The sequence below is a fragment of the Parus major genome, chromosome 5, assembly GCF_001522545.3.
Source record: "Parus major isolate Abel chromosome 5, Parus_major1.1, whole genome shotgun sequence".
NCBI lineage: Eukaryota > Metazoa > Chordata > Aves > Passeriformes > Paridae > Parus > Parus major.
In genome coordinates, this window is record NC_031774.1 from 22,660,901 (window position 1) to 22,688,659 (window position 27,759).

Here is a 27,759-nt window from a genome sequence, read left to right on the forward strand (position 1 = left end):
GGGGGCTGCGGCGAGGCCGGGCGGACCCCGGGGCAGGGGAGCGGCCGCCCCGCGCTCGGCCGCCGTCAGCCTGCCGGGCACTTAGAGGAACCTGGGGTGCGGGTGCTGTGTTCGTCGGTACGGTGGGGGTCTGTCCGCCGGAGCCGTGAAATGTGTGCTGGTGCACACTCCCGGGGGTGGAGGCGAGTCAGGCATACGAGAAGCACGAGCAGGGAGATTGGAGTTCAGCACAGTGTGAGGATTTGCTGTCCTCAAGTATGAGAAGGCGTGACAGACGCTACCGGAATGAAGTAGGAAGAGGAGTATAAAAGCTAGAAGGGACGGAGCATAAAATGGATGATAAATACATGAAGAAGCAGTAAAGGCTAAGAACAGCATGCTTTCTTAATAGGACTGTTATGAGAGGGAAGTTGAGAGGGATCCTTAAAATACACTCCTTTAAATTCCTGAGGAACTGAGGCCCAGACATTGTCACCTTTAAGGCACAGGCATTCTCTACTGCCAGAAGTTGTCGGAGAACATTTTTCAAGCATTGCAGTTTTCTTGTATGTCCTGCTTGAGTGAGGTCGTTGGGTGTGTTTCATCAGTTCGCTGGATTTAGAAAAGTATTTGGTGGGGATTTTTATCATGAAGCATACTTGATTTCTGGCTTACAAAAGGTTGTGTTTTCTCACTACCTTCAATTGGTGTTTTTATTTTTTTGTATGTCCTTTCAGTCTTACTCCTTGTACCAGTGATCACAAAAATTGCTGAACTCTCTCCTAGTATCTTTTGTTGTCTCCTCTATTGTTTTTCCCTAGGTTAGTTCATCAGATAGATTTTACTGCACTGACTTGGCATTGCACAGCCATAATAAACCCATCACAATTTTTTTTTCTTTTTTCCATTCCCCTCGGCTATGTTCTTGGGATCTCCGCATAATATGAGATACTCTGTCTTCCTGGAATTGTGTCTGGACCTAAGTCTTGAAGAAGCAGCATTGTTGGAAATTCTGCTGCTTTGGTAGATGTTTAAAATGAATCCATATGTCTTTAGACTGAGCTAGGAAATGTTAGGGTGGGTGGGTGCAGCTTGCATCTAGCAGCTTTATGTGTTCAGTTGCATTTCTGCTGATGAAGAGCCCCCAGGATGTGAGCACAAATCTTATAACTGCTCAGAGACCTGGTTGTATATATATGTATATACTACTAAAATTCCTAAATAGGAATTATTAAATACAGTAATGTAAATAATTTTCTTTTCTTTAGGTGCTTACCTTTCTCTTTCAGCCTCTGCTCACATTCAAAATTATTGCTGGTACTTATTTTGGGAAGGTGTGTGCTGTTCTGAGGAGTGTAATCACCCTTTCTGAATGATCATTCTTGCTTGGCTGTGTTTTTTCTGGTTTTTCCTTTCCCTAAGTTTCTAATGTTACATTGGGGAAAAATCAATGCTTGATCCTAACTGATGGGTTACATGTTTCCCCTTTTGTATCTGGGGGGTTTTTGTTTTGGTTTGGTTTTTTTTGTTGTTGTTTTTTATAGGTAACAAATTATGCAGGCCTAGGACATTCTATTTACATGCAAGAGAAAGCATCTGTAGAAAAGCAGACAATTGAAAAGTGCCTGTTCTGAAGTCACGAACACTAAAACATGAAGATTTATCTGTTAGGTAGTTTTGTTTTGAAAATAAATGACCTTCACTTCTCAAAAAGTGAGAAGAATGTACCCATCTTTCACTATGGAAGACAGGGTAAAGAAATCCATGGTAGTACTACTGTGTACTTCTTACTTTTACATATCTACATTTCTGCTAGGCCTCCAAAACTTGATGCACTTGTAGAATTATCTGTGCATAGTAAGGGGAAGGTCCTTTTAGTTCTTCTGCTACAAGCAGGGGCTCTGAAAACATGGCCTCTGGCACTACTTCTCTAAAGGGGAAAGCAGGAAATGTAGCAGGATCATCGATTACAATATTTGTCTATCTCATTAATTATAAATCCATTCCTTGCTTAGTAACCTGTACATCAGTTGAAGAATCATTGGTTGAAACAAAATATGATGCCTTGAAATAAGGGAAGTATTTATAATGTTGTATAAATTTTCTTCTAAAATCACTAACAGTATCCTGAATTGGTCAAATTTCATAAAAGGTAGATGCTTATGTGATTCTTAAATATTTATATTCACTTTGAGTTAAGTAAGATTCTACCTGAAATCCAGTAACTAACTGAACTTACTGGGAAACGTTGTGAGCAGGTGGCTCCTTAACTATTTCTTGCATATTTTTCTGAAATGTGGCTATTGATTATCAGTTACTGAGTCATCTGCCACCAATTTCTTCAGAATGCCCACTCTGATTTTTCCTTTAGTGCCTATTTTAGAGTAGGTGGGAAGTGAGACAAATTCCCATATATTTTGAGATTTGCTGGTTATTAGTCTTTAGCACTGAGATCTGAGAGCCCACTGTTGTGGCTGTTAAACTGGAGACTGTTTTTAAGTGAATGTGTCCAGTTTTCCAAATTACAATTTGAGTCCAGTTACTGAGACAGCTGCAATAGTCAAATGGACTCAAATCTATATTTCTGCTTTCTTATTTTTTAGTCTTGCCAGGAGTGTCTAAAATGTTTTATTTCAATCTGAGCATGTTTAGTATTGTTTGTCCTTCAAGACTATATGCAGAGTTATTCACTGCCTTGGAAACTGCCTTCAGGCAAGAAGGTATGATACTTATCCATTGATCAGGTATTTGGCAGGAGAAAAGAATAGTATAGAAGAAAAGAAGACTAAAATATTTCAGTACTTACTAGAATGGGAATTGTAAATTGAGAAAAGTTATCTGGGGCCTCTAATGGGCATTTCTCAAAGTATCACAGCACAGGATCTTGAGTGGTTGATCCCATTGCAAGATTTCTTGTGTCAAGAGAGATTATCTTGATTGTAAAAAGTAACCAGTAGTTTTACTGCCATTCTTCCAGTTATCAGGGATACTTGTTATATGAATAAATGCAAGATACCACATTTTCTGCCATTGCTCTCTACAACCTATTTCAGAAAGATGCCAAGACATTTTGTGTTTGGAACATAAGAATGAAAAGAGAGAGCTTTAGCATTCACATTTCAGGAGGAGTTTTTCCCAAATATCAGCTTAACATCATCTTTTTTGCACCTGATGTGAGATTCAAGTAAGTAGAACTAAAATATATGTTGGGTCGAAGCTGCAGTGCCACTTAGTCTGCAAGTGCTTTGCTGTAGGGAGGAATAGCTCACGAGTCTGAACAGTGATGGACAGAGCAGGCTTATTTGTGTGACAGCAATAGAGTGCAGCACAGTCATCATCCCAAGGAAAGGAAGTCATCTTTGACATCTTGAGTAGCTTCAAACTTCCAGCTGTCTTAGCTCTGTGCCTAAGAAAATGCATCATTGCTAGCTGAATTCAGGATGAACAATGAGAAACTAGATGGCTGAACAGAAATCTTCAGTAGTTTCCAACTCTTAGTGAAAAAATTCAGTTTAGATGATGCAGCTTGTGTCAGAGGTATATGTGAGTGAAAGCCTTATGCCAGAAGAGGAATCCTTGTGCACAAGCTCTCTTGTCTGTCCCATATATGCATGCTATCCTTGTATCTTCAATAAACTTAGTATAGCATGGTCTGTCTTTTTGTTTTGTTTTTAGAAAGGTGTGCTGGCTTACTGGCTGCTCTGTTAGAGGCAGAGTATTAGTGGCAAGCTGACAAACTGCAAGTTTTGATAATGAGTCTTTACCAATTTAGAGCAGATTTATAACTGATTTAATGGCTTGGATGCAATGGTAAAGTCCCAGGTAGATTTAAGATTATGTATACTGTGTTTAAAACTATATCACTCTGGGATTTTTACGTTGGTTTGACTAAATTGCTTATAATATAGTGTGGAATAACTAGCTTGAGTATTGCTGAAATCCATGCAAATGAGCAGGCAGTTTGGGTTTTTTGTCCTTTTCAGCAGCACCTCAAGGAGATCTTGAGTGAGCATGTGGATGAGAGGATAAGTGTTGAATATCTTGTGTCATGCTTGTGCATGGCTGGTGCAAAGGCTTTCCTTTGCTGAACATTTTTTTAATGCATGCATGCTCTGTATTCTCTCAGAACTGAATACTCTCCCAATTCATGTAAGAACCCAGGTGACTGTCCTATATTGTTTTTGCTATAAATTAATTTGAGTTTTTCAAAACCTTGGCTTCCTTTTTTCACCACTACCGAAACTGTTCTTTTGGGTTGCTTTCAATTCTGCCTGCAGGCTGATTTGTACTGCACTTTTCACAAAAATAATGTAGTTATCCACTAGATTTCAGTATTTCACATGTCAAAGTAAAACTGTTGTCCTTCAAACATCACTTAAAATTCAGGCTTTCACTGAATGCATATTCTCTGCTATTTTTGTCCCAAACTATGCAGTTCAAAAGATACTCCAAAGTATCTTTTTAGCAAAGGCATGCAATCCACAAATTTTTTAGACTCTGTTGGAAAGGGAATATTCATGCTTTTTCCAAAGCAGAGGAGTTTGTAATTCAAATCAAGCACTTAGCAGACAATGTCCAAATCTACATACAAAAACATAGCATCTTTCTTAATATATGTAGAGATTTGCAGAATGGACATCAGGCATCTTATTATCTCCGCAAAATCTCACAAGATAGACAAGTTTTGATAAATTTTTCTTCAGAAGGCAATGAAATATTGATCTTTCAGAAAGAGAGAATGTAGTTTGAAGATCACATCTAGCTTTTGCATTTTGTGTAGGTACAGTACAGTGTAAAAGTAATTGTCTAATTTATAGTTTTTTAGTCCAAAGCAGAGCGCCATCTGAAAATATTTTTTGCTTACTTATCTGTATTTCCTTGTTACTTGTCTTCAAAAATTTTCTGTTCTCCATTTAAAACTCTGAATTAAAAAATACTTGGATGACAAGTCAACTTAGTGACAAGTTGTACTTTTTGTTGGTTGCGTTTTCTTGCAAGTGATTGTTCAATGACTGTACAATGTGTAGTGCAATTGAGCACAAGTTGAAACAGTAAAAATTCCTTGCATGGTCCTAAGTGACATTAGAAGTGATACCTTTGAATATATCAATATGCAAAATCTTTTTGGGGGAGAAAAAGGATTGTATATTCTCTAAAGCAGTTTTGGCTGCTCAGAAAGCCATGATTATATGCATTGGAGACTTAGGAAAAGTTAAGTGAGAATATTCTGGTATTTATGGACTAAAGCCACCCATGATACACTTTGGAATCTGCATTCAGTGCCAGAATTTGATCAATATCAGAGACTAGCTGTAGGTGGTACTGTCTATATTTCACAGTGTGGAAGCTGCTATGACACTAATTGTCTGATGCAGAATTTCCTTTTGAATTTCTTTGGGTTTAAAATTATTTGTCATTTAATTCAAGACTAAGTTTAATAGGCATTTCTTGGGGAACAAGACTAGAACACATATTCCTGATCCTTTTTTGTGAGGATAATAATTTAGGCTGTGCTTATGTAATAATTGTGCTAATTCCACATATGCTGTTGTCTTCCTGAATTTGCAGGGAGACTAAACCATTATCTCAATAATGAGAAATTTGAAAAAATATCAGGATTTTTGGTTTGAATGCCAGCACTTTTGTATCTACTTGCACATGACATTAACAAAGCTACCTGACTTGTGAGCTTCTCTGAGTTCTGAATTGGCTGCTGCATTCCTGATACAGGTGGAAGTCACACCTTCCACTTGTATGAAAGAACTTCTCTGGTAGCTCCTGTAAGGTAGTTTGGTATCACCACATAAATGTGGGATACACCAAGGAGAAGCAATAGGCAGCAGCATGCGGTAATAAAGCTCTCATGAAAAAAGATGCTTTTTAATATAAATTGAGCTGCTTTTGAGTTTGCAAACTGTCTTACTTGTGTACTAAAAAAAAAAAAAAAAAAAAGACTGTGCTACTTTAAAGTTTTTTTCTATGAAGACTTAGGGATTTGGGTCTTCAATTACACTTACTCTGCTCTTTCCATGCCAGAATGTGAAAGGGGTGGGGTGGGTGGAGGGAGAAGAGAGGATGCTGCATAGAAGTGCATTTATTCTGTTTTTAAGAAAAAGAATGCATAGGAAAAGTTTTAGTTAGTGTTTAAACACTGGCAAAAAGGACTGTAGGGTAAGCAGACAAGCTATGGCAGGTCACCATAGTAATTAGTATCAACCAATGAGAAAGGTCATGCTTCCTGGTTTAGGACAATACTTGAAAAGGGAGAAGGGTTTAAAAAGATTTCTGTAATTCAATTTGGGCTGGAGGGGGGAGAAGGTCAAACCAAGAACTTAATATGTGGATATGTGTGTCCAAAAGCAACAAGGAAGACTGCTAGTTCAGTAGTTATTGAAATGCTGGTGGATGTGGGGATTCCCTGGGAGGAAGCTTTTTGTCTTGTTTCTGAGTTGCTGCCCAGATTTTGTCGGTGAATAGTGTTAGACGTTTGTGCATTATTAAGGTGGGCACAAGCAAAGTGGAGTTGGAACTCATTTCAAGACAGTAACTGCTTTAGGTTTGTAGCTTTAATTCTTTTCTTTGCTTGCATGGTATGACAGTGAATGAGGGTGTGTGTGTGTAAAGGAACTTGTCTTAGCAAAGGTCTCTTTCAGAGACCATGTATGGGTAAAGCAGTTCAGCTGGTTCAGCTCCTGCTCCTCCCTCCCAGGGAGCTGAGCAGAATCTCTTCTGCTGAAAGGGTTGTTCCACTTTCTGCTTTCTATATTTGTCCAGCAGAGCACACTGGCTCACCAGGCAGTGTGTCTGGCCTGGTGGGCATTTGCTGAGCAGAATTGAGAGCCAGGGCTTACAGTCTCTGTTATGTCTGTCTGTCTGTCTCTGGGGACAACTGGTGTTCCAAGTGAAAGGTGATCTGTTTGCGTTGTCTGTTTTGTAAAATGCAGTTCATCCAAATTTGGGAGTCTAGGGACTGGAAGTGGAGGAGTTGTCTTGCAGGGACAGTTTGTAGTGGCATCAGAAAGACATAGATTTAACCTCCAAAGGAACTGCTGTCTTCTGGGATGAGGATTTTAATCTCCCTTCCTGCTTCAGAGAGTGATTAGCCAAGGCCTGTATCCTTCCATAAAAGGTCTGTTGTCACTGTCTGCCTTGAAGATTAATGAAAGCTAGATCCTGTCCTGGAAGATCTGAGTGCTGTCTTTGCTTCTTATGGGCAATAGGGATTAATGAGGAGCTAGACCTTGGCCTGCCTAGTTTGGAATCAGGAGCTGGTGTTCAGGGATGGAGCTTGTAGGAAATACCTTGTTAGGAAAGGCTTGAAACTTGCAGCTAAGACATCCCTGACTGTATGTGTGTGTAAACTTTGTATTAAGGCCCTGCACACATTGGGATGACTATTTACAATTGCTGTTTTTAAATAGTAGATGAGATGAACAAATAGTGCAGAAAGTCTGTTAGCTGCTACACTGTAGTAAACTGTTGATACAATCTTCTTAGAGTAGCAGAAAGGTGCTCAAAATAGTGGCAGCAGTTGAGTACACCATTAACTGTGGCAATAATTTTTTGAGAGGGGGAGGGCAATTGTTTGTAGGATACTTTTTCTGAATTTTAAGAAATACCGTCCCCTTAAAAATTCTGCTGTCTTTTGAATATCTATGCAAATAGGCATCAGCCTTTTGTTTCTGGAATTTGAGGGGGGAAAACATGGTTTCAGTTGTGAAATTGATTTTAGCAAGGGTCTGCCTTTTTTCTTGAGGACCATAAATTCACTTTGAATTCTTTTTCTTTCCTACCACTGCAGTGTCTTCAGTGTATTTCCTCCTGAGAAACCTGGGTGTCTCTTGAATTTGTAAGGAGGACATTTTGGACACAAGCTGGTGGATCTCAGCTGCTTGGCAATGTCTGGATTGTACTGATGTCTGCAGGCAGGGACCTGTGATTGATGTGTGACAGAGGGTCATCTTCTTGAACTGATTGAACTCAAGCAACTTAGTTGTGTGGCTGTTTTCTGATCATTCTTTGTTTAATGGGGGCACACTGCAGTAGTTTTTTTCCATCTTCGTGTGGAAAACCTGTGGAATTTGCTGTAAATATGCTGCCTGTGACATGATAAGCTTGTTACCTGAAGTGTCTTTTGGTATTTTGCCTAATTCTAGCATCCTCTGCTAGAATTAGGTCCTCTGCCTGCCTGTCTTCCCACTTTTCCACTTGCTGACTTCCTAGCTGACAACCTGTCATTTATATGAGTAACCAGTTAAAAGCAATTTTTGGTACTGTTTGAGGCCAGTGATTGGAGTTTCATGATTCCTCAGCTTTCAAGTGTTTTCTTGCAGCATACTCACCTTTTCCTCCAGGTTGTCTTGGAGCAGGAATATGATTAGGCAGTTTCAAAGGCCTCTTGGAGAAGTACACTATTGCATGTTTAAAAAAACGTGCATGTTTAAAACTATTGCATGTTTAAAAATAGTGTTTCTGTTCTGTGAAAGATACCATGATAAATGAATAGAACTCTGAATAAATAATAAATATATGTGCACCAAGGGTATTTGAGTAGTACAATGGCACTGGGGAATTTCAATCATAGCATTTTGTTGGAATCTTCCTAAAGGCAATGTATGAGAAAGTGACATTGTTCAGAGCTAAGTGAAGCTGTCAAGACAGGAAATCTTGTTTGCTGTATATACTTCTGTGTTTAAGGGAGAATACCCAATAATCCATTCTGTCTTGACTGTGTTACCCTGTCTGCAGAAGAAGTTTACTCAGGATGGGAGACAGATGAAAAATTAACTTTTGTCTAATGTCCTTTGAAGGTACTGAAATTCCACAGGAAGGCATATTTTTTTTTATGTTTTTCTTGCCCTATTGCTTTTTTTCTTCTTTTACAAAAATAAGCCCTTTTAAAAAATACTCTAATTATGCAGTTCAGTAAAAAAGTTAGGCTGAGGGTGAACATATGGGAAGATTACAGTAATGTTTAATTAAGTCCAGTATGCATTTCAAATTGATGAAACTTAAAACTGCTATTGTGAAGTAATTACGGGTATTAAAATCCAGAAAGAATAAGGGAAAATTGGAAAATGTTTACTTGTTATTTTAAGAAGTTAAATCATATTGTTTAATCAAGAATATGGAGTCTCTAATATCTGAGGCAGTCCACTGACAAAGAATTGGAGCAGTGAAGATGATAATGTGGAAGGATTTTATATAGTTCTTACAAGCATATTGTTTTCTTAACAGAACCAGTGGAAGCCTTGTTTATGATTTGAGGCCTTTAAAAAGGATCAATCAGTAGAGATTTAATTGTGTGAAATTCAGTACCTAAATCTGGTGATCTAGTTCCATGAGTAATTTAAATGAGCATCTGCCAGTATTGCTCTGAAAGAGGCTTGTGCCATTTTTATGTGTTTTTCCTTTCCTTTGGGCTGCCAAGAACATCTGTGTGGTTGTGCAGTGAATTGAATCTAGGGACATGTCTGTGTTAAAACTCTTATTTTCCTGTTGGTGGTGGTGGACAAGATTACACCTTGAGCATTTCCTTTCTCAGGCTTGTTATGCAGAGGTGGGGATGGACAGCTGGAGAGAAAAGCGTTGTGCACTATTCTTTTGGCAAGAACACCAGCTTAAACTGGATCTGTAGCAGGAGTATCTCAATCTATTGATTTAGAACATTTCCCATTTCCATTGAATGTTTATGGAGATCTCATATCCAGTCTTCTCAGATGTATAACCTGAAAATATTAAGTGAGAATTGTTTGCTTTGTGTTGCCTGCTGGTGCACGTGTAATTTGGCTCTAGACAGGGAAGTCTAAATGTTGTCTTAACATACTTCTTAATGAGTGCAGTATTTGGTACACACTGTGTTTGATGCTGCTCTACAGAAAGCCTGCTCTTCATTTGGGTAGAAATTGGTGAGCTTTTCTGATATGAGGACAGAGAGAAAATTATGTGCCGCTTAGACTGTCACATGTAAGGTTTTGGAAGTACAAGGTGCCTCCAGAGTTTAGGTACAAGGTATAGAGAATCCAGAAAGATATTCATATCTAATCTGCATTCTCATGCAGCCAAAGCTATATCATAGCACTTGTTTTTGCCATAAAGTTTATGGAATCTCTTCCTGCTAGGACTGGAAAACTGCTAGGAGGTGTCATACTGCGCCTTCCAGTAAAAGTGAATGGAAATGAACTGACTGGTAAGTGTGTAAGTGAGGAACATCTGAAAATACGTGCATAAGTAAAGCAAGTATTGACTCTCTAGTTCTTGGCAAAATACATTGACACTCTTGATCCTTATCTACTCATCCAGCTAAAATCTAAGATCAAGTTATGGATCCAGCCTTGTACAGTAGGGAAGTATCTGAGGCCTTGGGAATAGAGAGGAGCAAGCAGAGCTTGCTGTGCTGACACAAGAATCAGTGGGCATCAACCACTGGAGATGGACAGCCTAGAGAGGGTGTGTCAGGGTCACAAATGGACCATGAGGGTAGCTTGTGGAGTAAAAGACTGCTGATACCAGTAGGAAAGATGTTCTATTAGTTGTATTCACATGTTTGTAACTAGGAATGAAAACTTAAGACAGAGGAAAGTTCATCTGAAGTGTGGCATTACATTTGTGATTGGTAGTCACACAAAAATGTTGCTTCTTGGCGCATATTCGTGTGTTTTCAGTAGACTGTAAATGAATGCAGATTTTTTTTTTTTAATACCATTTTTTTGGTATTATTTACAGTTGTATGTTTCAGATACTATATAAAGATACTGAAGAGGGGAGAAATGTTGCAAAAAAGAAATCAAAGTATATACAAATGATGCTACAAATGGTGACAAATGAGAAACCTTCAGACGTCTGGACTAGGAGCTTAGTAAGAACTGCTTTGCAGTGAAATGGTTACATTTTATTAAATTTGTGGTTTACAGCAAAAGTGGGATGTTTCTAAGTTGATGTTCCCGCAGCAATGCCAACATTTGCCTTTGATAGAGAAATAGTATAAAATATTTTTTTAAAGTTTCACCTCTATACACCCATAATTAAATCTCTTCAAGTGTTAATAAAAATTCTTTTCTGTTAAAAGTGATTTGAATCAGTATTCATCGGTTATTATAGTGCAGTAACTACAATTCTTTGCAGATGTAAATGAGAGTAATTTGTATCCATTTACTCCTGTAAAGGATTTACCGTATGCCTGTTAGAAAATAAAGATAAAAATAATTGAGCCTATTTTTACTCTTTGGTTTGCAGGCGTGGCAATGGCAGATTCTGCACGGTAGAGTTCATGGCAAGTATTTGTCTAATATAAGCCAAGCAAGACAAACAGGCTTCAGGTAAATCAGTATTTCTTAGTTGTGCTTCTCTGAAAGAAAATACAAATGTTCATGCTTCAACATTTTGCAGATACAGAATTTCAGACCTACTCAGAATTTTGTGTACAGCTCAATTCTGACCTTTCACAATTGGAACACCTTAAAATTATTTGCCTCCTGCAGTAGCAGTAGATGCTGCAAACAGTCATTTACACCATGTCCTTCTTTGGCATTTTAGGTGTGGTAATACGGAATAGTGATTGCATTTGAGGATCTTTGTGGGGAACCTGCAGTATATTTTTATTCTCTGTTTGCTTTTGAACCTGTTCCCTTTTGTACAATCAGAAAAAAAGTGTGTAAGTATCTTGAATTTTTAACACAGAGCTGTGCAAGCTCTATCTGTCTAAACATTGCACAGGGGTGGTTTTTCCACTGACATTTTTTTCTCTTGCCTTTAAAATAGGTAAATTGGAAGTGTTAGTGTTTGAATCTTGTGGCTGAGATGGATGAGGTTGTTAAAGTTCAGCTAAAGTTCTGTTACTTCTAGGAGTAGACTTAGTGGTTAAACCAAGATATTGTTTGTGCTCACTAAAACTCAGCCTTTTACCCAAAGGAGTCCAAACTCTGCTCTATGTGATAGGGCTTCCTGTGGCATGTAGAGTCTCCATGATGCAAAACATGAATGCATGCTTTCTGACCCTCATTCAAAAGTAAATGAAATGTTGCTTTAGTTTGTACGTTCTCTATTTGCAACTCCTGGTGTATTTTGAGAGTCCCTTAATACCATAATCTGGAGAGAGATAGCAAGCTAAAATCTTTTGTTGATGAGATTCTTTGGCTTTATCAACAGACAGGTGTTTTGTGGAAATTTTTTTTGTGAAGTTGTTCTTGAGGTTTTCAGCTGAGAAGCAACTGTAACAATGTGATGATACTCCTGACTCTGCTTAAATACATTTTATCACTAGTTTTCAAAATACCTTTTCACAAAGAAATAATATTGTTGTTTCTTTGTACATGTTTGTCCATATTGTACAAATGGAAAATCTCAGAACCAAAAAGTTACTATTCAGCCACATGGTTAATAATAGAAGTTGTCTACTAAGCCCCAGTCCTATGTTTACAACAGTAGATCATAGGACTGGTTTGTATTGTTAAAGTATGTCTTTGACACTTTCATTTTGGATTGTGAGACTTAATAATCAATCTTGGAGGTGTTTGGGTTGTAGATGCTGACTGGACATGGAACAGACATTGCAAATATGATCCACATCCCAAATCCTAAGTAATTTATGATGTCCTTGTTAGAGCAGCTTGAAGCATAGCATTTTAAATGTTTTTCTGTCTTTTTGTCTTTTTCTGCAGTGGTGCCAAAATGTGCTCCTCTTCTATTCTTCATTCTGTTCTTCCTATTACATCTAAAGTTGAAAAACTTAGAACATACTGTCATGAGTAATTCAACTTGCTAACTGTATAATTTGTCTGCTACCCTGTATACCCTTTAGTATTCGTGCTAGCAGCACTGAGAAAAACAGTATTTGACAGCTCTGTCTGCCAAAATAAATTGAGCAGGCACAGTGACTGAGTTGTGGCCTCACATTGAATAAGTAGCTTCTGGTGCTGAGAGGTTTGGGTGGTGTAAAGATTGCAGCAGAAGGGCACTTCTCAGATAAAAAAGTACATCTCCTTCTCTGGTAAGGTTTTATACCCTAGGAGTTGCCTCTTGCTATCTCTGTTGTGTTGTTGGCTCTTTAGTAAGGGTTGCTACAAAGTGACACTTTCTGTGGGTTGTGGCCTGAGCTGTGCAGTGATTGAAATTTCCTCTGGTCTGTGTAGTTCTCGCAATTTGTAGTCTGTGTAGGGCACTTGCTCCGTCGCTCTTTGATGCATTATTATCTCCCTCCTGTACTTCTTCCAAAGAACTAGTTCTTTTTATATTTTCAAATTTTCGTTATTGGTCACATGGATTCCTAGAAGTATGTACATCTGCAGTGAGTCCAGACTGAATGCTGATTTATGTGAGAGACTATTGACGCCAGGATGTATCTGAGGTTGAGCTATATGCTCTGTTTGATCTGTTGGCCTCTTTAATTGCCAGTGGTAACCTTGACATCCCATAAACATTAGTTCCTGGAAAGTGTAATGAGAAATCAGAACTAACTGGTCTAGACAAAGTGCTGACTGTGACAGTAGTTTCATTGATCAGAATCCATTTAATGATCTGGTATTCTTTTAGATGGTCTCAGGTGCTGGTGAGACACAAGTTTTACCACTTAGTAGAAAGTAGTATTACTAGATTTATTAGGCTTATATCCATTGTCTTTAGTGGATAGAGACACTTGTTTTCATTACCAGCTGCAGTTCTATTTATATTATATTGCATATCAAAAGTTGCAACTGTTTGTCAGTGAGAGTATGTTTTGTCACCTTTAGATCTGGTAGGGCTGTTAAATCTAAGTGTTAAACCTTTGTTTTTCTACATGGAGTACTCTGGCAGTGTCAGTAGTTACCAGCTTTGTGCAGTAGTTGAAAGTGACAGCTGTAGTCAGTTGCAGCACCTTAGTCGGGACAACTTCAGGAAAGTTTTATAAAAGCTGTGATGAGAGGTCTGAATTTACCCTGTTAATTGTTTTGCTGACTGCACTAAGAACACTCACATAGCTTTGAGAACAGCTGGCTATCAGCATCAAATGTTGGCTGAGGAGAACTTACTTTGCACAAGAGCTTACTGCCCCATCAGTTAATTACAGACATGACTATGCTGCACACATGGCTAGCAGCACCCAGCTGTATGTATGCATGTACTTTAGTCCAAGGCATCCAAAACCCGATTTTTCCTGAGGAGAAACACTGTTGTCAGATTCTTTGGCCTTTGGGTCAGGTTTGTCTGATGTATGAACTTGGATAAATTATTTAGTGTATTTATGTTCTGCATGCAATTAAATAAACCATACTAAAACAATTTGTGATTTAAGAGCTCTCTCCCAGGCTTTCTACAGGTGGTTGTCAGATTTGCTGCTTGGTTTTTCAAGTTTTTATTGTCTTGGATTTTGCCTTTGATTTGGTGAAGTGTATATTTTTTCCCAAAGGAAGAGGGTTCCTCTGGCTAAGTTAGCTGCACTTTTGGTTTCTTTGAAGTTTTTTAATTAATTCACCAGAGTGTTACAGTTACATGTGTGAATTGAAGATTTTCTTTTTAACATCAGAAAGTTTTTATAGATATTCTTTAGCATTCACAAGACCAAATAGCTGTGTATTTAATTTTATTTTTTTCTGAAAGGTGATTATCAAAGGAATATTATTTAGCATATAAGCAAAAATTTTTTGTTACATGTTGTTTTGAAGACATTAGAAGTTAGGCATGAAGAAGTTCTGTTAGCAGGAATCTGAGACTCGTTTTTTTGGCCATAAACAAATATTTTGTAATTAAACTGCAGAAAAGCAGAGGAATCTGGCTGAGGTGGAAGAAGTGTCTGAAGGTAACGTTTGCCTCAGTCACTGTTTGCAGCTTCATAATCCAGGATGTTGTTGTGAAACAGAACAAAAATATGTAAAGTGTTCCCTGAACAACAGTCAGTTTTGAGTAATATTCTAGGAAAGAAGAATTCATAATTTTGAAAATACACATTCCAGATAACTGCCTTATGTTTGTCAGGATTCATGGACTGAGTTTTGTTTTCAACAAATATAAGAAAATTAATTTTGTTCTTGTGTTTAGGATTCTATGTTCCTTTAGAGGCTTTAGTACTTTATTAAATAAATTGAACAAATAGGAAGCATTTAGAAGAATTGAAAATTCTCTAGAGGTCTCTCTTTTTCAAAGAGGGCATGAATACATGGGATAAATAACCAATATATTACATGGCAAGCTAGAAGAGGATGTGGCTCGCTTATTCTCACTGATTAAAAAAATATAGAACAAAGGTTAAGTAGGGGGCCTGCAAAGCAGTCAAGATGTGGGAGCTCAGATAGCCTTGTATAATTCTTCTTGCTGGTGGATGTAGTTTTTAGTTTGGTAATTATAGATAAGTAAATAGATTTGGATTTTCTGTAAAATACTGCTAGACTGACATGAGTATAGTTCTGCAAAATAACCCAGGAGGAACCAGAGAATAAATTATCTGAGGGGGGAAAAAATGTCAAGAAACCTCACAAATAAAAAATCCTGTTTGTTTTTAAATATGGACTAGCTTGTGTTGAGAATCTGTTACTGAATTTGCAAAAAGAGAGCTCTGAATCATGAAGTAGCATCTCATATTTATGAGGTGCTAGTACAGAAAATCTGTATGGTTCCTGGCTTATGATTTGCTTAAGCTGTAGAAATAACATTTTTTCCTTGTGTTCAGTTCTGTGTTCCCTAATTCAATGCTTTTTGATACATTTCCATTTCTGCAGTTGCACATTTGAGTTCCCCTCTGCAGGTTCATGGTCATCTGTTAGTGCTGCAGCTGTCAAAATAATATCATGTAGGAGTTTAGGACTGTGGCTACTGCTGTTGGTAGCTGCTTCTGTTGTGACAGCCAAAAAGCCAAATAGGTGCCATAAATCCACTGAACCTTGCTAGGAAGCTCCAAGACTTCTGTTTTCAGCCATGTTGTGTTTGCAGTCCATTTTTGGGCACCCTTTCATTTACCCTTTATACTTGAAATATGCAGCTTCAGTTTTGATTCTGTTGAGGGCTGTTACCACCTCATGATGACTTCCTTTATTTGAAATACGCTTTGCCTTCCCAGTCCTCAGTGCCTTACCAGGATGAGTTCATGTAATGACTCTTATTATCTGATGTTAACTCTGGAGTCCTCAATGTGTGTTTTTTCCTTATCTTTTAGAGTGAAGACTGGAACGACTGGAGGGAGGTGCATAGCTGCAGGTATGAACCAACTAAAGTTGTATCCTTCAGTTGAGTAGTAGAGCTTTCTTTCAAAGGTTTAGAGAGGAGTTGTTTTTACATTCAGTGATGAAAGCAGTCATTTTCCACTGCAGTGAGCAGTGCTCCCTGAACCTTAAACTCGGCAGTTTCCTGCCTTTGTACTGCCAAAAGGGGTTGGGAGTGTTAACAGTTCAGGTCTGTGAGTACTGAGTCAATAGATGTCTTTAACTCCATCTGTAATTTGATAATTCTAGAAACATAACTGCAAAGTAGAAATTCCTGTCTTCATAGTAATTTTTGACCAGAAAAAGTCTGCAGTATTCTGTAGTATATGAAACTCGAAAGGTGAGTATTAGTGGAACAACTCCTTCTGGGCTGAGACAGGAACATAGTCCAGTGTGAAGCTGCATGGAGTCAAATGCGAGGATCTTTTGGTCCAATTTTTCTAGTGCTAGAAGTCCAGTAAGGGCATAGCTTCATGGGACAGCTGAGACAATTGCCCCTTCTCAGTTTCCAGCTGAGAGTTTAGTGCTGTGTCCTTTGGTTATGTTTGGTTCTCATGGTAAGCTTGCATTATAGATAGAGTCAGCTTGACAACCCAGTAAAAAGCTCTTCTGTGACCTAGTTGTTTCTCTGGTTTAGGAAGTTGAAATGATTTACTGTGTGGTCAGACTATCAGTATCACCACAACCAAACTGGTGATTTTCATTCTTCCAGTGAATTTCCTCTGCTATGGCAGAAATATTTAAGGTGTACTTTGGTCTGTAGACAAGCAGGGAGAATTGAGTTTTTATATTGTCTTGAGGAAAGAGTTGTTTTCTGCTATGAACAGATGTTTGCTACAGCTTTCATTAATTCATTGGGAAGGATTTAGTTATGTCTATATCAGAAAGAAAAACAAATTTGCCTTTAAAGTGCAGGATATCCTGTCTCTCCATATGTTACTCATCGGGGTAGAAAGATCTAAAGTTGGTTAAAGAAATCCAGGAACGCCTTCATTTTCAAGCAATTTTTTAGAGAGTTGGTGATTGACCTGGTTTGAGGGCATTGTCTCCAGGCATTGTGTGGGTTGCAAAACACTCAACTTCTTTTCTAATGACTGGTGCTCTGTATTTGGTGCTTCCTGCTCCTTTGCTGTCCATTAGGACCATACAGAAGATTGGAAAGAGAGATTACTGATCACTGTGTTTGTGGCTTTTTTCCTGAAGAATTTGCATCTTTGGGGACAGACTAAACTGATTAGGCCTAGTTTTTCAAACACATGGGATTCTCCAATTGCAAAACCCAGAAACAAAGTATTTGTTATTATATACAATATATTGTATTGTCCAGGAACAATATATTTGGATTACTTAAATAACAAAACAATCAGATTATTTAAACAGCAAGATAATCACCAACTTTCTGGTTGATGAAAACAAGTCACTTTGATTTGGTGCAAGGTCCATGATTTCACATCTTAAGAGCAAAATAAGGTTGAATTCATCTGTCTAAATGTGAATAAGAAAGGTGTCCAAATGGAAGAGGATTGAGTATTTTCTTGAACATCTAATAATGGTATATTAAATTGTTTGTATAAGTCCCAGTATGAAATGCCTCATCATAATTAACTCTACAGAGAAATAGCAGAATAAAACTGCTGGCATTCTGCTTCTGGTCTGGTACAGAGACTAAAAATAAGGAGGTGTCAGCTTTGCTTTGAGATAAGGAGTCAATCCTACCTCTGTATTGACTCTTGTCATATACACATATACTGTGCTGAAACATGTCTGTATTCAAATAAAATTGGCATGGAGATAAAAATGGGTGTCAAAAGATTGCTAAATGATATTCATGGAATCTTTAAGGTTGGAGAAGATTCTCAAGATCACAGAGTTCCACCATTAACCTAACACTGCCAAGTGTGTCACTAAACCTGTTCCTAAACACCACATCTACACATTTTTCAAGTACCTCCACGGATGGAGATTTTAACACTTCTCTGGGCCGCCTGTTCCAATGCTTGGCAGCCCTTTCAGTGAATAAATTCTTCCCAATATCCAATCTAAATGTCTTCTGGTGTGATATGAGGCCATTTTATCTGGTCTTGTTACTTGGGAAGAGAGACTGACCCTTTCCTCAGTACAACCTCTTTTTTTGGTAGTTGTAATGAGAATAGGGTTTCCCTTCAGCCTCCTTTTCTCCAGGCTAAACAACCCCAGCTCATTAAAGTTCTCCCCATAAGACTTGAGCTCCAGATCCTTCCCTAGATCCATTGCCCTTCTCTGGACATGCTCCAGCCACTCAGTGTCCTTGTAGCGAGGGCCCCAAAACTGGACACAGCACTTGAGCTGTGGCCTCACCAGTGCTGAGTACAGGGGAAGAATTACCATCCTTGTCCTGCTGGCCACGCTATTCCTGATATAGGCCAGGATGCCTTTGGCCTTCTTGGCCACCTGGGCACTGCTGGCTCATGTTCAGCTGCTGTTGACCACCTTTCCTAGGTCCTACTCTGCTGTGCAGCTTTCCAGCCCCACTTCCCCCAGCCTGTAGTGCTATGTGGGGTTGTTGTGATCCAGGGGCAGGACCTCGCACTGTGACTCGTTGAGACGCACACAGCTGGCCTCAGTCCATCGATCCAGCCTACCCTGACCCCTCTGCAGAGCCTTCCTATCCTCTGGCACGCTCCCACACAACTTGGTGTTTCTTGCGCACTTGCTGAGGTAAGCAGATGCTTACCTTCTTTCATATCATTGATAAAGAAATTAAACAGGACTGGCTCCAATATTGAGCCCTGGGGATGGCCACTGGTGACCGACCATCAGCTGGATGTAACTCCAGGCACCACCACTCTCTGGGCCCAGCCATCCAGCCAGTTACCCAGCAGAGAGTACACCCATTCACATCACAGGAAGTCCCTTTGTCCAGAAGAATGCTGTGGGAAACAGTGTCAAAGGCTTTATTGAAGTTCAGGTAGACAGCATCAAAAGCCTTTTCCTCATCCTCTCAGCAGGTCACCTTGACACAGGAGATCAGGTTGGTCAAGCAGGACCTACCTTTCAGAAATCCTTGCTGTCTGGGCCTGAGCCCCTGCTTGTTCTTTGTGTGTTGTGTGATGGCACTCAGGATGATCTACTCTGTGACCTTCCCCATCCCAGAGGTCAGGCTCATGGGCCAGATCCTCCTTTCAACCCTTCAGGTAGATGGGATGTAGCATTTGCTAACTTCTAGTCAACTGGGACCTGCCTGGTTAAGCAGGACTGCTGGTAAATGGTGAAAAGTAACTCCGTGTCTTGGTTTTGGAAGACAGGTGTCTGCTAGGGAGGGCAGGAGCCTCCCTTGGAATGAAAATGTAGACCCTCTCCCTCCAAATTATTATAATTTCAAAATCAAGGGGCTCTCAGGCACAGATCTGGGGATAGGAATAACAGTTCTTTACTAGTATGTATAACAAGGCAAACAAACAACAATAACTACAGCGTTAGCAAGAAAACAGAACCAGGGACCCTGTGACAGCTTTCTCGGCTGAGACGGGAAGGGATGGAGGAGAGGCTTTGCTTCACAAACCCCCTCGGGCAGTCAGTCCTGGTGCTCCTGCAGGGCTCTGAGGAACAGCCGGCTGGAACAGCAGGGATGAGCTGAGATCCCGGGCTGGTGGCTGAGGTGGATCAGCAGCTCTGCGGCAGTGCCTGGCACTGCCACACGTCCCGGCAGGACAGGGGGTGCCACCAACGAAGAGGGAAGAAGGAGAAGAAGCAGCCGTGGCTCCGTCTGGGTGATGGCGAATTTGCTTCTCTTGCAGCAACCACTGCCAGCAAAGTGTCCTCTGAAGCTGAAGAAGCCAGGCAAACTGTCCCTGCCCTCCCCTTTTCCTGCCCTCCTTCCCCGATGGGGCCAGCCGAACTCTTTGTTTCTCAAGTACCTACCAAGTACCCGCAGTTAGGTTTTCCTCAAAACTAATGGGTAGAAATTCCACAGGTAAGCCAGAACTAAAAGGACACCTAACCCCCAACACTCCTTATCAGCTCATTGCGTCCATGGGTGGATGCAATTAAATCCCATGGAGATTAAACAAATCCCTAACCCTTTCCTCCTAGATTATGGGGGTTTCATACTGCTCCCTATCTCTGTCTTCCATCTTAGGGGGCTGGGTACCTTGAGAACAGCCGGACTTGTTATCAAAGATTGAGGTAAAAAAGGCTCTAAGTACCTCTGCATTTTCCTCATTCTTTTTCACTATGTTTCCTTCTGCATCCAGAAGGAGATTTTCCTTAGCCCTCCTTTTGTTGCTAATGCATTTTGCAAAATATGTCTTGTTGTTTTTTATGGCAATAGCCAAATTACCCTCTAGTTGGGCTTTGGCCTTTCTAATTTTCTCCCTGCATAAACTCAGGACATCTCTGTAGTCCTTTCAAGTTGCCTGCCCATGTTCCAAAGGTGACAGACTCTTTCCTTCCTCTCCTGAGTTCCAACCAACGCTCTCTCTTCAGCCAGCCTGGTCTTCCTCGCTGGCTTGTCTTTCAGCATATACACCTGCTTCTGAGCCTTTAGGATTTCCTTCTTAAAGCATGTCCAGCCTTCCTGGACTCCTTTGCCACTCAGGACTGCCTCCATCAACCAGTCTCCTCCTCAGGCCAGCATCTGTGCTCCAGATATCCAGGGTGGCTGTTCTGCTGCCATTACCGTCTTACTTCTGTAGGAATCAAAAACTATCATTTTGTGACTGTGATGCCCAAGACAAGCTTCCAGCATCACCCACGGGCCTTTCCCTGTTCATAAAAGACAGATCCAGTGGGCTACCTTCCCTGCTGGCTTCCTTACTACCTCTGTCAGGAAGCTACCATCCACACACTCCAAGAGCTTTCCAGACTGTTTTCTCTCTGCTGTGTTGTATTTCCAGCAAACCTGTGGTAAGTTGAAGTCCTCCACAAGAACAAAGGCTGGCGATAGCGAGACTTCTCCCAGCTGTGTGCATTGGTGTAGGTGTACTTCAGCTGGGCTATCAATCCTGCTGCCTTTTCAGGTAGAGAAGCTGTCATTCCTGCATTAGAAGGCATTTTGGCTCTTCTGTAAAAAGTTAATTCTTCCTCAATACTTCCAAAACCATCTATAGTGTAGGAAAGTAGATACAAATTTATTTGATGATAGAATTATTTGTTTGTTTGAAGGAACTGGATCAGCGTAGTATTCTTAATTCTTTCTGGGCTTAGCTCTTCCTGAAGTTGAAATCTACAGTATCTAATGGTTATTTAAACCTTATTAAAGAGTAAATGTTTAAATCAGCATGGCTATATTTTCTTAGTTGATTATGAAAACTGAGATACATATATCATACTGATTCTCTTTTGACACTAGAGATACTTTTTCAGAAATATACTCTCTGGCACTTAGATTGTGGTCCTGAGTAGCTTAAAAGCTAGTGAAGTTTTGCAGGTGGCTTCTTATCCAGAATAGGCAGCAGGAGTCCCAGCTGTGATTAGGAGACAAAATAACAACTTAATCTCATTTCATCTGTACTTGCAAGTGTACACGAGTGATCCTGGAACTTGTTGCTTCTGGTTTTACTTCTCAATGTATGTGGTAAATTGAATTGTTTTGCTTTTCAGGGATACCACATCCCACTTCCATTCCACTCTCCTCATGCACAGTGCTGGAGCTATCTATACCCATGTAGCCTCATGCCAAGAGGAAATTACGCCTTATTGTGCTCTAAGTTGGTGCTCAACATAAAAATTATTATTGCAGCAGTTACTGTTTGAAGTGTGTAATGTGCTCTCCTGGAGAGCCCCTGTCTAGGCTACATTTGAACTTTCTTCAGGTAGCATGCAACAAAGAGCTTTTCTTTGGATAAAATGAAATGAGAGGGAAATAGTGACTTTTTGTAGTATAATATTTACTGATTCTTGTTTGTGTCTGGTACTATTCTTAAAAACTATTTGAGATTAAAGGACTCCTCAAAATGGCTTGTGCAACTATTCTGATGGCTGCAGAGGACAATGAAACTTGAGACTTGTTGCTTTTAGTCCAAAAGGTCTCTTGAAACTAAGAAGAAGAAAAAAATAAAAGACTATCAGAAAAAAATTTAAACATGTCTGTCTGCTATTCTAAGACATTTCAGTAAAGAGAATAATAATTTGTGGTTTGTTCTTTTTAGTTAACACATTATATTTCTTAAGTAAAAGAAGTGACTCTGGCCAGTTTTACTTTAAGGTTTTAGTTTACATGTGCACAAGATGTGTTGCTTTCTGTAAACTGAAAGGCATTTTTGATTCAGAGGTTCTCCTCCTGCAGGTTAATGTAAATAATAAAAAAAATATAGCAGTTTTTGTACATGGTATTGTCCTGGAACTGTATAGCTGATTCTGTTGTTTCCCCTGGGTCCAGTATGCAACCACACAACCTTCTCTGTTTAAATGTAGTTGCTTTGCCTGCTGTAATGCTTTATGGCATGTTTGGCTTGAGGACAAGCAGACTGTAGAGAGCTTTCCAAGAATGACTGGGTTTCCAGGTCCTTCCTAGAGGAATAACTTCTGGCTCTGTTTCACTGTCAGAAGACTGTCCTAAAATGTGTAGATGAGTCTTGAAAAATCTGGCGAATATTGTAGAGATTGCAAAACGTTTTTTTCCAGTGTATCTTTTTTGACTAAGTACAGAGCTGCAGATTGATGTCATACAGGAAAGGACAGGAAAATACATGGGTATCTGAAACCAGATTTATAGGTACTGTATTTGTATCGACAAGGTAAAAATGTTGAAACGTATTCAAAGTTTCCTCTTCCATAGAATTGCTTGCAGGATTGTTTCTTGCACAAAAAGGTGGCCAGAAGTTTACCTTCAGCTATTTCTATCTTAAAAAAATCAAACAAACAAACCAAACTCAGAGGCAACATTTAGAGGAGAAAAAGAGGGCAAAGATGCTCTTAAGTGGAATCTCTACCTTGCTTTCAGCACAAGATTGCTTGCAAACATTATATTCTTATTCTCTTGCAGTAAATATTAGCATTGAAGTGCAAGTGTGATCTGTCCCCTTTATTTCTGTGTCTTGGGGTCTGAATTCAGTCAATAAACAAAAAGAAAGGTTGCAAGGGGAAAACTCAAAACCCTACCACTGCCTTGAATGTTCTGTCCTGTCCCCTGTCCTTCCACAGGGTAGAAATGTATGTCCTCTCTTCTTAAACTCATTTCCTGCTTTGTCTCCTGTGTCATACAGCTGCCTTCATTTCCTCTTGCTATTGTTGTGACCAAGCCACTTTTCCTACTTTCTTAAGGAGTTTTTCTGTCTGCCAGTGCCAAAGTGTCTACAGGTCTTTCCGATATCTCTTAGGTACTTAAGGTTTCTATAGTTTTTTGTCTCATGCAAGCATTTTTATGTTCTAGCACTGTGATTATAAAAATTAAAAATGCTTCTCAAAATCAAATTCCTTAAATGCTTGCATATGTTAAAAAAAAGTACAATTTTAAAGTGACATTTTCTTTTACATGCCTTACTGTAGAGATTAAGCAGTACCTGAAATAGATATTTCACATTCATTTATAAAAAAAAACCCAAAGCAAAACAAACCATAACCTAGAGGTAAGGATAAAGAGCTTTTTTTTTTTAATTGTTTCTGTTATTGTTGTCTTTAGTATACTAGAACGAGGGGAAGAAACCTGCAGGTCTGCTTTAAAAGCAGCTGCCCTGGGATACATCAATGCTTTTTCCTAGTATCAGTTATTAATTGTAAAATGTCTTACAAAGAGGGTTAAGCATGTGATGTTTACTCCTTGTCTGTGATTTGACAAAATTAATTTTTCTAGGGAACCTGCATTAAGACTTGTAGTTATGTCTTCTACAGGTACTGGTGCAGCATTAATTGCTTCAAATTCATTGCTTGGTTTTTTAGCAGTTTGTTTGCTTATATGCTTTGTGTCTGGTACCTTTAATACAGTGTCTTCTTAGCCAGACCTTTGTTGTCTTCTTTGCATCACAGTAAGTTTTCCTGTGTCCTGTGCCTTGGTTCTTAATTCACAACTACAATTTGTGTCCCTCTGCGTTGCCATAGTCTGAAGAAGTCACAGAAATCTGCAAAATAAACAAAATATATCAGGGAAAGACAGAAATGTAATATAAATTTCAGATCTCTATTCTGAAGGTAACAATTGGGAACTTTAATTACAAAATTAAAGCTAGAAAAAGAAAATATATTACAATATAAGGAAAACAATCCAGATACCTCTTCTTATATTTCTATGAAGATTAATGTAAGCATGTAATATATCACTGGGGAATAGGTATATGAAAGACATAATTAAACACCAAAGAGAAGATGAAGTTTCTAGGAAACTGTCTTTATTTTAAGATTTTAGTTACATATAGGCATATTTTTTTCCTTATTTCACTGAGCTGATACTAGTCTCCTGTTCTAGTGGTGTCCTTGAAAACAGGGTGAGTACATACTGTGTGCCTTTGGAAAAATCCACATATACTAACTGAAGTTGTCTGTCACTCTGCATACCACTATAACAGATATTTGAAATTCTTTGGAGGTTTTTTATGTTTAAAAAAAAAAAAATGTAGGTTCTGGAAAGAATAATTGGATATACCTTAAGGTAATGCTGTGAAGGCTATCCGCTTTCATACTCCCCATTGACATTAGGGTAATGAGAAATTTTTTGGTCAGAGATGGGTGTTTTAGGTCCCTGTCAGGAGGTAGTCTCATGGGCAGAAAAATTCCATTTTTCTCTCTTTGGTAATGCCTGTGCAAGCCTTTGTAGCATCATCACTGAAGCAGCAGACAAAGCTGCAGCAGGTCAAGCACTGGGTTAGCAGCCTCATGCTGCTGTGTTAGCTGACAGCTGTGCATTTAGAAAGTAAAATTCAGGGTAGCATCGTGCAGCTGTTCTGTCCTAGAGAAGCAGATCATTGTCTGCAGAGCTGTGGGTTGCTCACATCACAGAATTCCAATACTCACAGCCCCATCAGGATATTCACAGCGCAATCCTGGGTCCCCTTTCAGGCAAGCAGATGAAGAGGCAGTGTACCAGAAGATGAGAAGAAAATTGAACAAGTTTGTAGGCCACTGCCTTAAACTTTGTGGACTTCATTCATGTGTCATTGGAGGGTCCTAACTGGTAATTCAGCTTCTTCCAAGCTCACAGTAGATTTGCTGTCAATAGCAGTTTCTGGCAGAGCAGGACCTGGTTGCAGTTTGGGGTGGGGTTTTTTTTGATTTCTTGGATTTGAACAGATGTTGTAACCTGTCTCCTGGTAGATAAACTCCCATATTGCAGGGCTACTGTCTGCCATTTGGTGTGAGTTGTCCTCGGGAATGAGCCAGATATTGAGTATATCACAGATTGAATTTGTTCATCAGTTGTGTGGTGGCATAGTGAAAGCGATTGCAAGGCATTTTAAAAAGAAGAAAAAGTGTATATACTGGTTGCTGTCTGTGCTGTCACATTTCCTGAAGTCCAGAAGTGTAGGGTTTGGGTTTTTTTGTTGTGTAGTTTGTGGTGTTGGGGGGAGCTATTGGGCGGGGTTTAGTGTTACTTTCTAAAGCAATTGAATGTAGTGCAGATATTTTTAATGAGCATTTACATCATATGTATATAGTTCAGTTCTTTAGTTCAGTTCTTGAGTAGCTTTAAGAGGACAACTCTTTTTTTTTTTTTTTTTTTTTTACATAGTGCAGTTTGTTTTGTCCCAACACAAATGCATAGGCAAATTCCTGCTCTTTGGCATGTTCTAGGCCTATCTTTGCCATTCACAGAGGCTAACAACCTCTAGTGTTTCTTTTCACCACAAAACCGACTCAGTGGTCTCTCAGCCTCTCTTTTTTAATCTCAGAACCTCACCTGTTGTGGTTTGTCTGGTAGCCTCTGGTGGGTCTCTTCCAAGTACTTTTCTAATCTCTTCTTCCACTCACATAAGTTTGTTGCATCTGCACTATCCTGCCAAGGAGTTCCAAAATGTACTAACCTGTGTGTGAAATACATCTTCTTTCTTTCTCAGAGGGGGAATGCTGTTGTGTCAGTCATTAGGATTTTGCTTTCTTACCTGTCATTTGAAAAGTTGGAGATACAAGCTGCCTAAAGGAATAGCCACATGTACCCTTTGACAATTGATATGTGCAGTCACGTGCATTCACTTCATGCTTGTTGTTTGAAGTAAAAGCAAGAGGGGATACCTAGGCTGTTCAGACCAATCAATGTATGGCAGTCAAAGCAGAACTGTTTGGCATCACCAGTTTCTGAAGGGAGCCTGCAGGAAAGATGGGAGACTGTTTACAAGGGCATGTAGTGACAGAACGAGTGGGAGTGGCTTCAAACTGGAAGTAGGTTTAGAGCAGATGTTAGGAAAAAATTCTTTGCTATGAGACTGGTGAGGTACTGAAGCATGTTGCCAAGAGAATTTGTGGATGCTCCATCCCTGGAGATGTTCAAGGCCAGGTTGGATGAGGCTCTAAGCAACCTGGTGTAGTGAAAGGTGTTCCAGTCCATGTTAAGGGGCGTTGGAAAAAACTGAGCATTAAGGTCCATTCCAACCCAACCACATCTACGATTCTGTAATTGTACAAGTCCTTGAAAACACTTGAATCCACTGTTCATATTTGAATTAATTTGTCAGACCAATAAGTGTGTGAAGGCGTTAAATTCCTAGTAATTTAGCATTAAGTGAAGGGGAAGTGAAAATGGAACATTCAGCTCTTGCTCTTTTCCCATCAATCTGCAAGTAGCTCTGAAGTGGTGTGGATATTGGCTGTGATCTACACATAAATAAACAGGGAAAAGTCACTGAAGGATCTTGAGATATACCGGATTTAGTCTAAGAAGGTACAACATAACCATAGGAAGAGCTGGGTTTTTTTTTTCAATTCTGCTTTTCTTATGTGTTGACAAATTTGTGTTAAGGGTCACCTCTCTAGTGTATGGATTTATTGTATAGCAAACAGTACTCTCTGTGCCCCCGGAGAGCATCACGTCCCTCCTGGTTTGTCTATGTGACATCTGGAAATTGAAGAGCTAAGGGATGTTGCTTGGATTTTTGCACTGGGTTGGTACAAAGCTGGGAACAAAACCTTCTCTTCTACCACAGCTTTCAATCCCTTGATTTTTCTCTGAAACATCATTTTCAAGCAATAGGTCTTTCCTGATTAGCTCAGTTCAGAGCCCCTTTATCCAACAGGCTTAAAGAGGTATAGGACTTTATATACTGCTTTGCCACCTCATAGTTGTGATATCAGTGGCTACAGAGAAGCAGTAACTTTTCTGTGGTTAATTCAAACATTGTCTTCCGTATCTATATTCATACGAAGATTTTGTGCTGCATTTATTGATTTAGAAAGGTGAAAAGTTGTGACTAGGGACATTGAGAACTGCCAGACTGGACATATTCTGGTTTTTGATTTCTTTCTGATAATGCCTAGTACTATGTGTATTAGACCAATGGATCTAAAATCTTTATTTATTAGGCTGTGTTTAAAGATGATATTACTTAGTTGTTCCTTCCTAATGTTAACTAGAAGGTGTAATTCTTATATGCAGTATTTTGAGGCAGATAGCCCCTGGGTTATCGGTTTTTAAAAAATAGCTGGGATTTTTATATATGTGCAGTAAATAAAAGTGGGGAAGATACCCTTGCATGCATCCAATTATGTT

At 39.3% G+C, this 27,759-nt stretch overlaps 1 protein-coding gene across 2 annotated transcripts in view; it reads left to right on the forward strand.

Moving 5' to 3' along the window:
- The first annotated feature begins 11,209 nt into the window (after positions 1-11,209).
- Positions 11,210-27,759, forward strand: part of CELF1 (CUGBP Elav-like family member 1) — a 51,457-nt gene continuing 34,907 nt past the window's right edge. Inside the window, exons 1-2 of one of the 2 annotated variants that reach the window (XM_015630364.2) lie at positions 11,210-11,297; positions 16,103-16,143. The gene's annotated coding sequence lies outside the window, so the exon portion shown is untranslated. The remainder of the gene's footprint in view (positions 11,298-16,102; positions 16,144-27,759) is intronic. The other variant, XM_015630360.2, reaches the window with a different exon arrangement.